The sequence below is a fragment of the Humulus lupulus genome, chromosome 8 (genome assembly GCF_963169125.1).
Source record: "Humulus lupulus chromosome 8, drHumLupu1.1, whole genome shotgun sequence".
In the NCBI taxonomy this organism is placed as follows: domain Eukaryota; kingdom Viridiplantae; phylum Streptophyta; class Magnoliopsida; order Rosales; family Cannabaceae; genus Humulus; species Humulus lupulus.
Window position 1 is genome coordinate 174,029,027 of NC_084800.1, and position 10,613 is coordinate 174,039,639.

Sequence of the window (10,613 nt, forward strand, 5' to 3'; positions counted from 1 at the left end):
ATTATCCTATTGCTTGATTTTAGCTTCCCGAAAGTTGTGGTCATACTTTCAAGCACACCCCATCACTGTACTAACTGCTAGCCCCTACGACAAGTTCTGTAGAAGCTAGAAACCGCTGGTCGATTATTAAAATTGGCAGTTGAACTTGGGCAGTATGAAATCTCTTACTTACCACGAGCAGCAATAAAAGGGCAAGCTTTGGCTGACTTCGTGGCAGAACTCACCGAGCTTCCAGATGGTGAACAGACAGAAGAGCATGAGCCTCATGACCAAACTCCCGCTTGGAAGTTGTTTACAAACAGTTATTCTAATGAAAATCACGCTGGACCTGGAGTGATTTTGATAACACCTGAAGGGCATCGATTTCACTGCGCGATTAAATTCGACTTCATGATGTCCAACAATGAAGCCGAGTATGAAGCGCTGCTCGCAGGTTTACGGTTTGCCAAGGACATGAACATAAAGTCACTTGAAATCTACAGTGACTCCTAGTTGATGGTTAATCAGATCATTGGAGAATATCAAGCCAGGGGTTTGAAGATGGTCGCTTACTTAGACAAAGCAAAGGATTTGTTGGCACAGTTTGAAAAGTATACTCTCCCGCAAGTACCTCGCGACCAAAACTCGAATGTTGATGCTCTGGATAAGTTAGTGAGTGCCAAGGACGCTGACACCCTAAATATAATACCTATTGAATGGATGTCCGCACCAAGCATCAAAGCAGAAGAAACCTCTCTGGTGATTCAAGCAGTGGATACATGGAAGAAACATTTCATTGAATTCTTGACACAGGGGGTATTGCCGACGGACAGGAACAAAGACAGAACTCTTCAGTGACAGGCTGCTAGGTTTATCTTGGTCGACGGAATTTTGTACCGAAGAGGGTACTCTCTGCCACTCCTCAGGTGTGTTACTAAAGAAAAGGCCAAAGAGTAAATGAGAGAGGTCCGTGAAGGTTTTTGTGGGGACCATGCTAGATGGAAAAGTCTATCGAAAAAGATCCTAAGGCAAGGATACTTCTGGCCAACGATGAATGAAGATTCGATGGAATTTTTTTGGAAATACGACAAGTGTCAGAGATTCTCTAAGATTCCAGGAGCAGCCCCTAATGAGCTAAAGCAAATGCAAAGTCTGTGGCCATTCACAGTGTGGGGTATAGACCTGATTGGATCTTTGCCCACGGGAAAAGGCGGCGTCAAATACGCTGTTGTGGCTGTCGATTACTTCACAAAGTGGGCCGAAGCCGAGCCACTTGCAACCATAACAACCAAGAAAGTGCTGGATTTTGTGGTCAAGAACATTGTGTGTCGCTATGGATTGCCAAGAAAAATTGTCTCAGACAACGGCACGCAGTTTGATAGTGATCTGTTCACGGATTTTTGCGAGCGGCTTGGAATTATCAAAAGCTTTTCTTCAGTTGCTCACCTGTAGGGAAACGGGCAAGTCAAGGCTGTCAATAAAACATTGAAGGATACTCTAAAAAAAGGCTTGAGGAAGCAAAAGGGGCATGGCCAGAGCAGTTTCCTGAAGTCCTCTGGTCATACAGAACATCCCATCGAACAGCAATGGGCCATACTCCATTTCCCCTAGCTTATGGATATGAGGCTATGTTGCTTGTTGAATTAGATCTGCCATCACATCGAGGGATAGCATACGATCAAGACGCTAACAGTTAGTTATTGATGGAATCTCTAGACTCGATTGATGAGAAGCGTGAACAAGCCCAACTCCGAGTAGCAGCTTACCAGCAAAAGGTCGCCCATTATTTCAACTCTAAACTTCGTGAAAGGAAATTTAATGTGGGAGATCTAGTACTTAGAAGAGTTTTCCTTAACACCTGCAACCAAGCTGCTGGAGTACTCAGACCTAACTAGGAAGGACCCTACCAAATCAAAGAAGTCCTCCGTCCAGGTACTTACAAACTTGCTTGCTTAAATGGAGATCTCTTTCCTCACTATTAGAATGGAGAAAACCTGCACAAGTACTATCAATAAACAATTCTTCTTAAAGAATTGACTTGTATTAATTTTACTTTTTACAAGTTTGTGAACAAGGGTTAGTCATTCTTGCGACTGATCGCTTATAAGTGTAAGATCATATTCTTGATCGCTCTACAAACATGATTGTCCATTTATTATGATAAATACAAGGGATTGTGCACTGCCAGTCAATCTTGCCAAACTATTGTATTTATTACAAGTATTTGCTCATTACGTGTGTTGTTTTGCTATATTATCATTCTAAAATCTCTATTACGAGCAGAAATGTTTGAACAGGTTTTGGTCAAGGTAAGTGACCGAGGACCTAAAGCTCCTCAATCATTTGGGGGGCATATAAGGTATCTAGTAAGCAAAGCATATCAACAGGTATGTAAACACACGAGCAAAATAAGTGAAAGCATGCTACGGTACTTAGAGTATTTTTAAAAAATTTTGTTATTTTTTAAAATCAAACCAAAGTGTTATGCTAAGTTCGGTCATGCGAACAGATGTTATAATAAAATGAAAATATTATAATATCAAAAATAAAATCTTTTACACTGTGAGCAGTTACTGCTTGGATGTAATTGTCTATTAAAAGAAAAGCTGCCCATGCAGCAATAAAAATAAAAATTGTCTTGACTACAGGAGAAAATTAAAGAAAACAAGAAAAATTAGGAAGCAGCAAGAGGGTCCTGAGGTGTTGGCTGGTTGAAAGAGGCCCCAGCTTCCACTTTCGCGCCTTCAATGCCCATAGCCAAGGAGATTTTGGGGGAGGCTGGGATTTTTGCAATCTCCTCTTCCTCTAAGCGAGCAAGGCACCGGGCTATTTGAGATCGCCTCAGGCGCATGGAAAGATGGCTGAAATCAGCCTCGTGGTTGTGCTTCCAAAACTCATAAAAGCAGTTGAAGGTGGCATCATTGTACCTCTCCAAATTACTGGTATTAGTCTCCTCGAGCTCTTTGATTCGCCCCTCCAACTCTTCAGTGTCCTTTTTGCTAGCGACCAGCTTAGCCTCAAGCTGTTTGGCTTCCTGGAAGTTAAGTTTGGAAGACTCCTTAAACATCTCTTTTTTGTTAATGGCCTTGGTCAGGGCAGCCTGGAATTGCTTTAGCTCTTCCACCAGCTTGTTCTTCTGTTCGAGTAGCTCAGCGTTAGTCTTCTCGACTGCTTTTAGCTACTCATCATGTTTGGCCTTGGTTGCTTCAAGCTGCTTGGTATGTTTGGCTTCGGCCGTCTTGAGATCTTCAGCATGTTTAGCCTCAGACGTTTGGAGTTGAGTGATCAAAGCCCCCGAGCGGCGCCAACTGGCAGCCATAGTTAGCATTCCCTGCAACCAAAGAAGAAGATTAACTGATAATTGAAATTGACAAGATAAACGATCAAAGCTCAGCAAAAGATGATATCTTACATTGGCTATTTCATTCAGCGCACGATTAATAATATGGTTGACTTCCATGGAGTTAGTACCAGTGATAGCCTCTTGGCTGCGGCGATGCCTCGATAGTTTAGTCAACCTTTCCTTGGCTGAACTAAGCACGATGCTCGTCATTGTTTGGGCATGAGGCGTCTGGCTGGTCGGTGGTTGAGGAGGTGTCTGATCAGTTGGAGCTGGAGAAGTTGTCTGGTCAAGGGGGGCTGGAGGTGGTGTGGTTTCCCGAGATGGAATCGCTACTGGAGGATCCCCGGTCCGAGCCTTTTTTTATTGGAGGAGCCTTGCTGCTCTCTCCACGGTGTTTCCTGCTCTCCTTCTTCTTGCTCGAAGGTACAGCAGGTACGTTGTAAAGATTGAACAGATCTTCAGATGACATGGCTGCAAAAAAATAAATGAACAGTCAAATAATGTGGATGAAGGTATCTATAAATCAAGAAAATAAGTTCAAAGAAATTATGACTAAAATACTCGAGCTACATTTACTGGTCGATATACTATTTACTGTACTACGACTACACTCACTCTCTGGCTTGAGGAACTTTGAATTTAAAATAGGAGTGTATTTAAAGTTGTCATCCCCATCAAATAAATGACAGGGAATTGGCAAATTATCGAAGAGCAAAAGGTCAGTACCGTTTTCATCTGAAGATTCATCAATGGGCGCAGGGTGTTCAGAAACACTCTTTTTACCCTTTCCTAAAGGAGTAGGGGGAGCGGTTGCTCATGGAGTTCTGGAGGGTTCCCTGATTGTCACCCTAGTTGTCCTCCTTCTCAAAGGTTGTGACACATCTTGGTGTTGCTCAGGAATTTCTCCAACAGTGGCACTCCCCGCAGTTGTCTCCTTCACGTCCTGGTGATGGGCCAAAAGGCCAACCAGCCTTAGATTGGCCTCCGTGACCAGCTCTTTGACACTTTTTTCTATGTCCTTCATGCTGGCTAGGGAAGCTGCTCACAACTCCATTTCTGGAGTAGGAGTTGGTCGACACCATGGACCTGAAGGGCACTGAAATTCTAAGGAATGGGTAGAAAATTTAAAAGAAAGTAAGTGATCAGAGAAACAAGAAATTACCTCCTTGGGTGAAGGCCAGATTATTGGTGACCAGGTTGGTTGTTAAAAAGTACTCTTGCAAGTACTTTCCTACATTGGAATTTTAGGTAGTCTCACTCAGGAAGGTGCAACTCGATTCCTGGTGATAGAAATGGAAGAAACCCGTGTTGTTGTGACTAGGGTTGGACTTGAGATCGAATAAGTAATTCATCTCATGTGGTGTAGGTATAGGCCACTTCTTGTGGCTGTACAGGGTATAGAGAGCAGAGAGCACTCTATATCCACTTGGGGTGATTTGGAAAGGGGCGACCTCAAAATAGTTGGCCACCCCTAGAAGAATGGATGAAAAGGCAAGGTTACCCCTGCCTCAATATGGTATCTCGACCAGGCACTATAGGCGCACCCAGGAATGTTTGCCCTCTGGCCGATGGAAGGTTTGTTTAGGGTAATCCCAGATAGTCCATACTTTTTAAGATAATTCCCTATCATCCTAACTACAATGTTGCTAGGAGGAGCAATGTACCATTCGACATCTGGTCGAAGGACATCTCGAGTTTGGGCCTTTGTTTGGATTTCTGGGTGAGTATTTTCGGCTCGACCGCTGGTCGAAGAAATTTCAGCCCCAGGAGCAAGCTAATTTGCAGGTGGGTTGGTTGATTTCTTTTTTTGGGCGGTGGATTTTACTCGACCCATTTTAATGGATTAGTTAAAGGTCTGTTAGATGGGGTATGGGAAAAGGGAATCTCAGGAATAAGTAGCGACGGCTGATCCTGATCTTCAAGCAATTGGGCGAGCAAGTCGTCGTCAATCGTCCTCTCCCTCCCCACGGATCGTGCATGAAAATCTGCGAACAGAAAAAGGAAGATGAGAATCTACATCCAAAAGACCAAGAAGTGTGAAAGTTGGAATGACGTTGCTCGTGTATAAAAGTTAAGATTTTATACAACCAGCAGCATTCTAACAAAAACACTACATTCTATGCGAACAATTTGGAAAATGGATTGAAAAGTAGAAGTGAAAAGTTTTCCAGAAAAAACTTTCCGACTCTGGAGAGGCGGGAAAAACCCAGTTTTTTCTACAAGCTTAAAAATCAAATATTTACTTCGATTTTACGCCCTAAATAAATGATCCTAACTACAAAACTGATTCCTAACATATGCAAAGTTTTATTTTCCTATCATATTAGGCTCGGATCAACATGTCCATTTACCCTGAAATGATTTTTTCAAGAACAGGCAAAAAAACATTCAAGAACTCATAATCTAAAATGAAGGAAAGACAGTTATTGCATGGCATCTCAATGACTGAAAGGATTGAGAAACTTACTTGGATAGAAGTTGGAGTAAATTTCTGAGACGCTAAGTCAATTTGGCTAGGCAAGAACTTCATGGATCGTCAAAGATTGTCTAAGCTTCTGAGTTTTACGCCTTGTTCTTCGGTTTTCTTGAGAATAAGGTAAAACGTATAATTTAAAAAATGACTATGAGGGGTTATTTATATTAATCAAGGAACAGTTACGAAGGTAATCATAAGGGGTAACTTTCGAAGGCATGGGTAAGTGCAATAGCCATCATACCACTTTTGGGAAATCGAAAAGACATGATTAGTTTCCTTTTTCGAGAAGGCATGGATGGCTCTGACAGATTTGATGGGGCATGCGAAAGGGCAGTCGCTTAAGTTTACTTTATGCTGGTCGCAGTAAAATAAACTTGGGGGGCAAATGTTTACCCAAAAAACATTCATGATGATGTGGCAATATTTTCTTACACGTGGCGGTTTCGAGTAAAGGGATCTTTTTCTACTATCCACCATATAATTATTGATTCGTCAAGTCTCGCGATTAGGTGCAACCAGTCCGATCGCATACTTGCATTTACTTTCTTTAGGATACGCAATCTTGTAATAATTACATTTATTATGTTTCCTTTTATTACCTTGATACGCTAATCTTAATTGTAATTAAGGTCCATCAGCCCATGTAACCCCCCTTGAGCCTATAAATAAGAAGAAGAGGGTTCAAGGGAGGGACTTTTGACTATTGAATTTTTGATCTGGGTATTCAGAAAAAAGAGCATAGTGTGATTATCCACCGAGATTATAATCCTTTCAAGACTTGTGAAACTCGTGAACCCTAGTTCATTGATCACAATATTGAGATTCAATATCAATAAGAACACTAAGTGGATGAAGGTCATTACCATCCAATTGGGGCGAACCACCATAAATCGTTTGTGTTATTTTCTTTCCATTTGATTCTCTTCTTATTTTCATCTCATTTCCTGTCGTTATTTTTACTCCGTATCGTTGGCCAAATCAAGGGTCAACAATATTTATTAAAATTTAAATTAATTATGATATAAAGAATAATATAGTTAAATTAATATATTTATAAAATTAGTATTGGTTAAAAATGAGATATTTTATTGATTGATTAAATATTGTAAAAGAATTTTAAAATTTCTATAAATTTATTAGTTATAATTTTTTTAATTTATATCACTACTAGAAAAAAGCTCATTAATAGCATTGTAATTGGACATTATTAAAAAAATATAATAAAAGGCTCTAGAAAAAAGGCAGTGTAAAAAAAAAAGGAGGGCGCGTATTTTTCTTTTGGGTAAATCCTGCCTATTTTCATACTGAAAAATATACGCCCTAGCTAAAATAATTTTCCATCTTTATAAATACCCCCATTTGCTAATTTATATATATATATATATTCTTATACAATGTTTAATGTTTCATCTTTTGTTGTACTATTTTGTTATGATTTTCTTCTTTATTTCCAAGACAAAAGGGCTGAAAATGACAATCTTCTTTTTTATGCATTACTTTTTCTTTGGACTTAATGGGTATGTATGTATGTATGTGTGTTTATTTTTATTTTTTTTCCAAATCAAATATTATTTAATTAAGAGATATTGGCGGTGATAATACCCAAAAAATTTCAAAAGTTATACTTTAATACCCAAATCTTTTTTTTTGTGGTAATAATTCATAAATCTACAATTTTGTTGCAACTGTTTGTACTCACTGTTAACTACCGTTAAGTATCCACGTGTCACATTTTTATACTCATAAATTTAGGTATTGAAGTGTAAATTTATAAATGATTTGAGTATTGTTGACGTCGTTTTTCGTCAACTTAGAAATGAAGAACAATTAAACAAAAATACTAGAGGAAACAAACAATATAGACTCGATTTTTTACGTGGTTCAACAGTTAAAATCTGCCTAGTCCACGAGTCTGTGTTATTCACTTGTTGGAATTCTCTTAAAGTTTTCTGGAAGTAATTTTACAGAGTCTTCCCCATACAAATTTCTCTATATCCCCTACAAGTGACTGTTTCACTCTATTTATAGAAGGGTATACCAAATATCTTCCCATAGATTTTGGGAAGATATGATACAAATCAATTAAATTAAATGCATACAGTTACTATGTACGTGTATATATCCCCTGATATTTGGGATTTAAAAACAGACTTCATCTGATCCCTTAAACATAGGGATTTTACAACAATAAACGCATTCACACACAGCTTTCGAGCTTGGATACTAAACTCACACGCCTTCAAGATTGTTCTCCCATTTCAAGCTCGACTCCTCGGTTGGCCTACGTTCTCAACAAGTAATGTTGTCGAGATCATCCTCTCCGAGCTCACGACGCTCAAGCTCACGACGCTCGAGCTCACGACGCTCGAGCTCGAACCATTTTGTCTGATGGTAGGAGATAAGTGTTGATCTATCGTCATTGTGAGCTTCAAGCCTAACTTATAACCTCGGAACACCTCCGAGACTACGTAGTATTTGAGCTCACCAATTCTGATGTTGTCGCATTTACTACTTAGCAAGATTGTCTTTGACCTTCTAATTAATGCTGATTACATGACAAATTTGTTTATTTTGAGCTTACACCTTATGAGCCTGAGTTTCGAGATCAAGATTTCCACTCTCGAAATCAGGGTGTAACAAGTATTATCGCTGCCAATATCCCTAAATTCTTTAAATACTACAAAAATAATTTTAAATTTTAAAAAATCTAAAAGTTCATTAGAAACTAATTAATAAAACTCAAATTTGCAAATTCGAAACAACCAAAATTAAAATTGAAACTCAAAATCATTCTAAAATCCATATTACTAAATAGTTTTAATAATGCTTTAGATTTTTTAAAATTTAAAATTATTTTTATCTGTAACGACCCAACTATCTATGGGACTTAGGTCATAAAACCTACTAGACATAACTACAACTTTGAAAAGAACATACATAATAAAATTCATAACTTTATTGAAACTTTGGAAAATAATATTTGTAATACATAAATGAGCTCATTGTTTTAAAATCAAACATAACTTCTAATAAAATTGTTTAAAAAGCTAAATGCGAAAAAATACATAAAAACGTAATTTAAAGAGACTAAAAAAAAACGTTGTCCTCGAATCGACACGCAGCCCATCCACTCCATTCACCTCCATACACACACCAAGCTTCCAAGAATCCTTCCGCCATTGCATCTATTTTCCTGCATCACACTAAAAAGAAAAGGTGTGAGCTTAATGCCTAGCAAGGAAAAACTAACAAAATAAATCATATACATAAAATTATATCATAACATATGCTAAAAACATATCATAAACATATACTATAAGCGTATCATAAACATATGTCATATAATACTACAATGGCCATTATACTACTCGGGGCTTGTAAACTAAACAAGTCATATGCCTAATATATTGGTGGGGCTTGCTAGTCAAGCAAGTCATATGCCTAATATATTGGTGGGGCTTGCTAGTCAAGCAAGTCATATGCCCATAAATTATTGGGGCTTGCTAGCTAGACAAGTCATGTGCCCAAGGTCTAATATCATACTATACATAATGTTAACATATCATAACACAACATAAGATAACATAACATATAACATAAGCATAACATATCATATAAGCATACATAATTCTATCCTATTTTCCTTACCAACACCGGGATATTTGAGAACAAAGACGTGAATTGGAACACTCCTAAAACCAACAATAAAAATGGTGAGTATTTCTAAAGAATAAAGAATAGAAGTAAACCACCAAGAGGAAACTTACCGAAAAGACACCTTAAATTCAAAGAACTTAAAATCCTAACCACAAAACCACAACAAAAGTTAGAACCTGAATGAAAACTAAAGAAACTAAGGAATCAAAAGAATTAAACTTAGGAATAAGGGTACCTTAGTTGATCTTAAGGATTGGCCTAACTCCAATACCGAAATACCATAATCCTTAATTCCCAAGTGTTTGATAAAACTTAAGATGATAAAGTTTTTTCTTTCCCAACCCAAGTGTATCACTGTTATGTTCTCACTAGCACCTTGGAGTATGATCACAGCTAAAGACTAAGTGAAAGGGCTTGGTACTAGGTCCTATTTATAGAGTTTGAGGAGTGAAATTATCATATTAAAAAAATACTTAAATCCTCAAATAAACATGATTATGACAAGTGTCATGCTCTTAGTGTTTCTGAAAGGTTCTAGAGTTTCTAGGTCTTTCTTCTATTTTTAAAAAAAAATACTTAATTTCATTCTAACTATAATCCAAATTTAAATTTAAATAAAATAGAATCCTAACTTCTAACTTCCTAGATCTCGTAGCTCTAAACTCACCTGTAGTAAAAATCAACATAACTGGAGCTGTAAACTCTGATTTAGACCACCTTTATATCGTTAGAATGAAAATTCAATTATCTACAACATTCTAGAAATATTATTTTTCGAAATTCATAACATAACTGGGTCAAAAATAGGTCGGAAGTTACAGTACCTTAAAGTTACGGAAAATCTATTTAATTATCTAAATAACAATCTAATCCACAAATAAACAAGATTGTGACAAATTTCATGCTCCTAATGGTCTTGGAAGATTCTAGAGCTTTCTTGAACTTTCTTTTATTTAAACTATAATTAAATTCTTAAATAAACATGCACACGACAAGTGTCATGATCTTATTAATTCTATCTAAACCTTATAGTATAATAAATAACATCTTTATAATCAGCTTATATTAATCAAACCTTATGTTATAATTAATATTCTTAAACTATAGGTTAAACTTATAAAATCCATAATTGTTGCTTTGAGTTTCCAACTAAGTCCC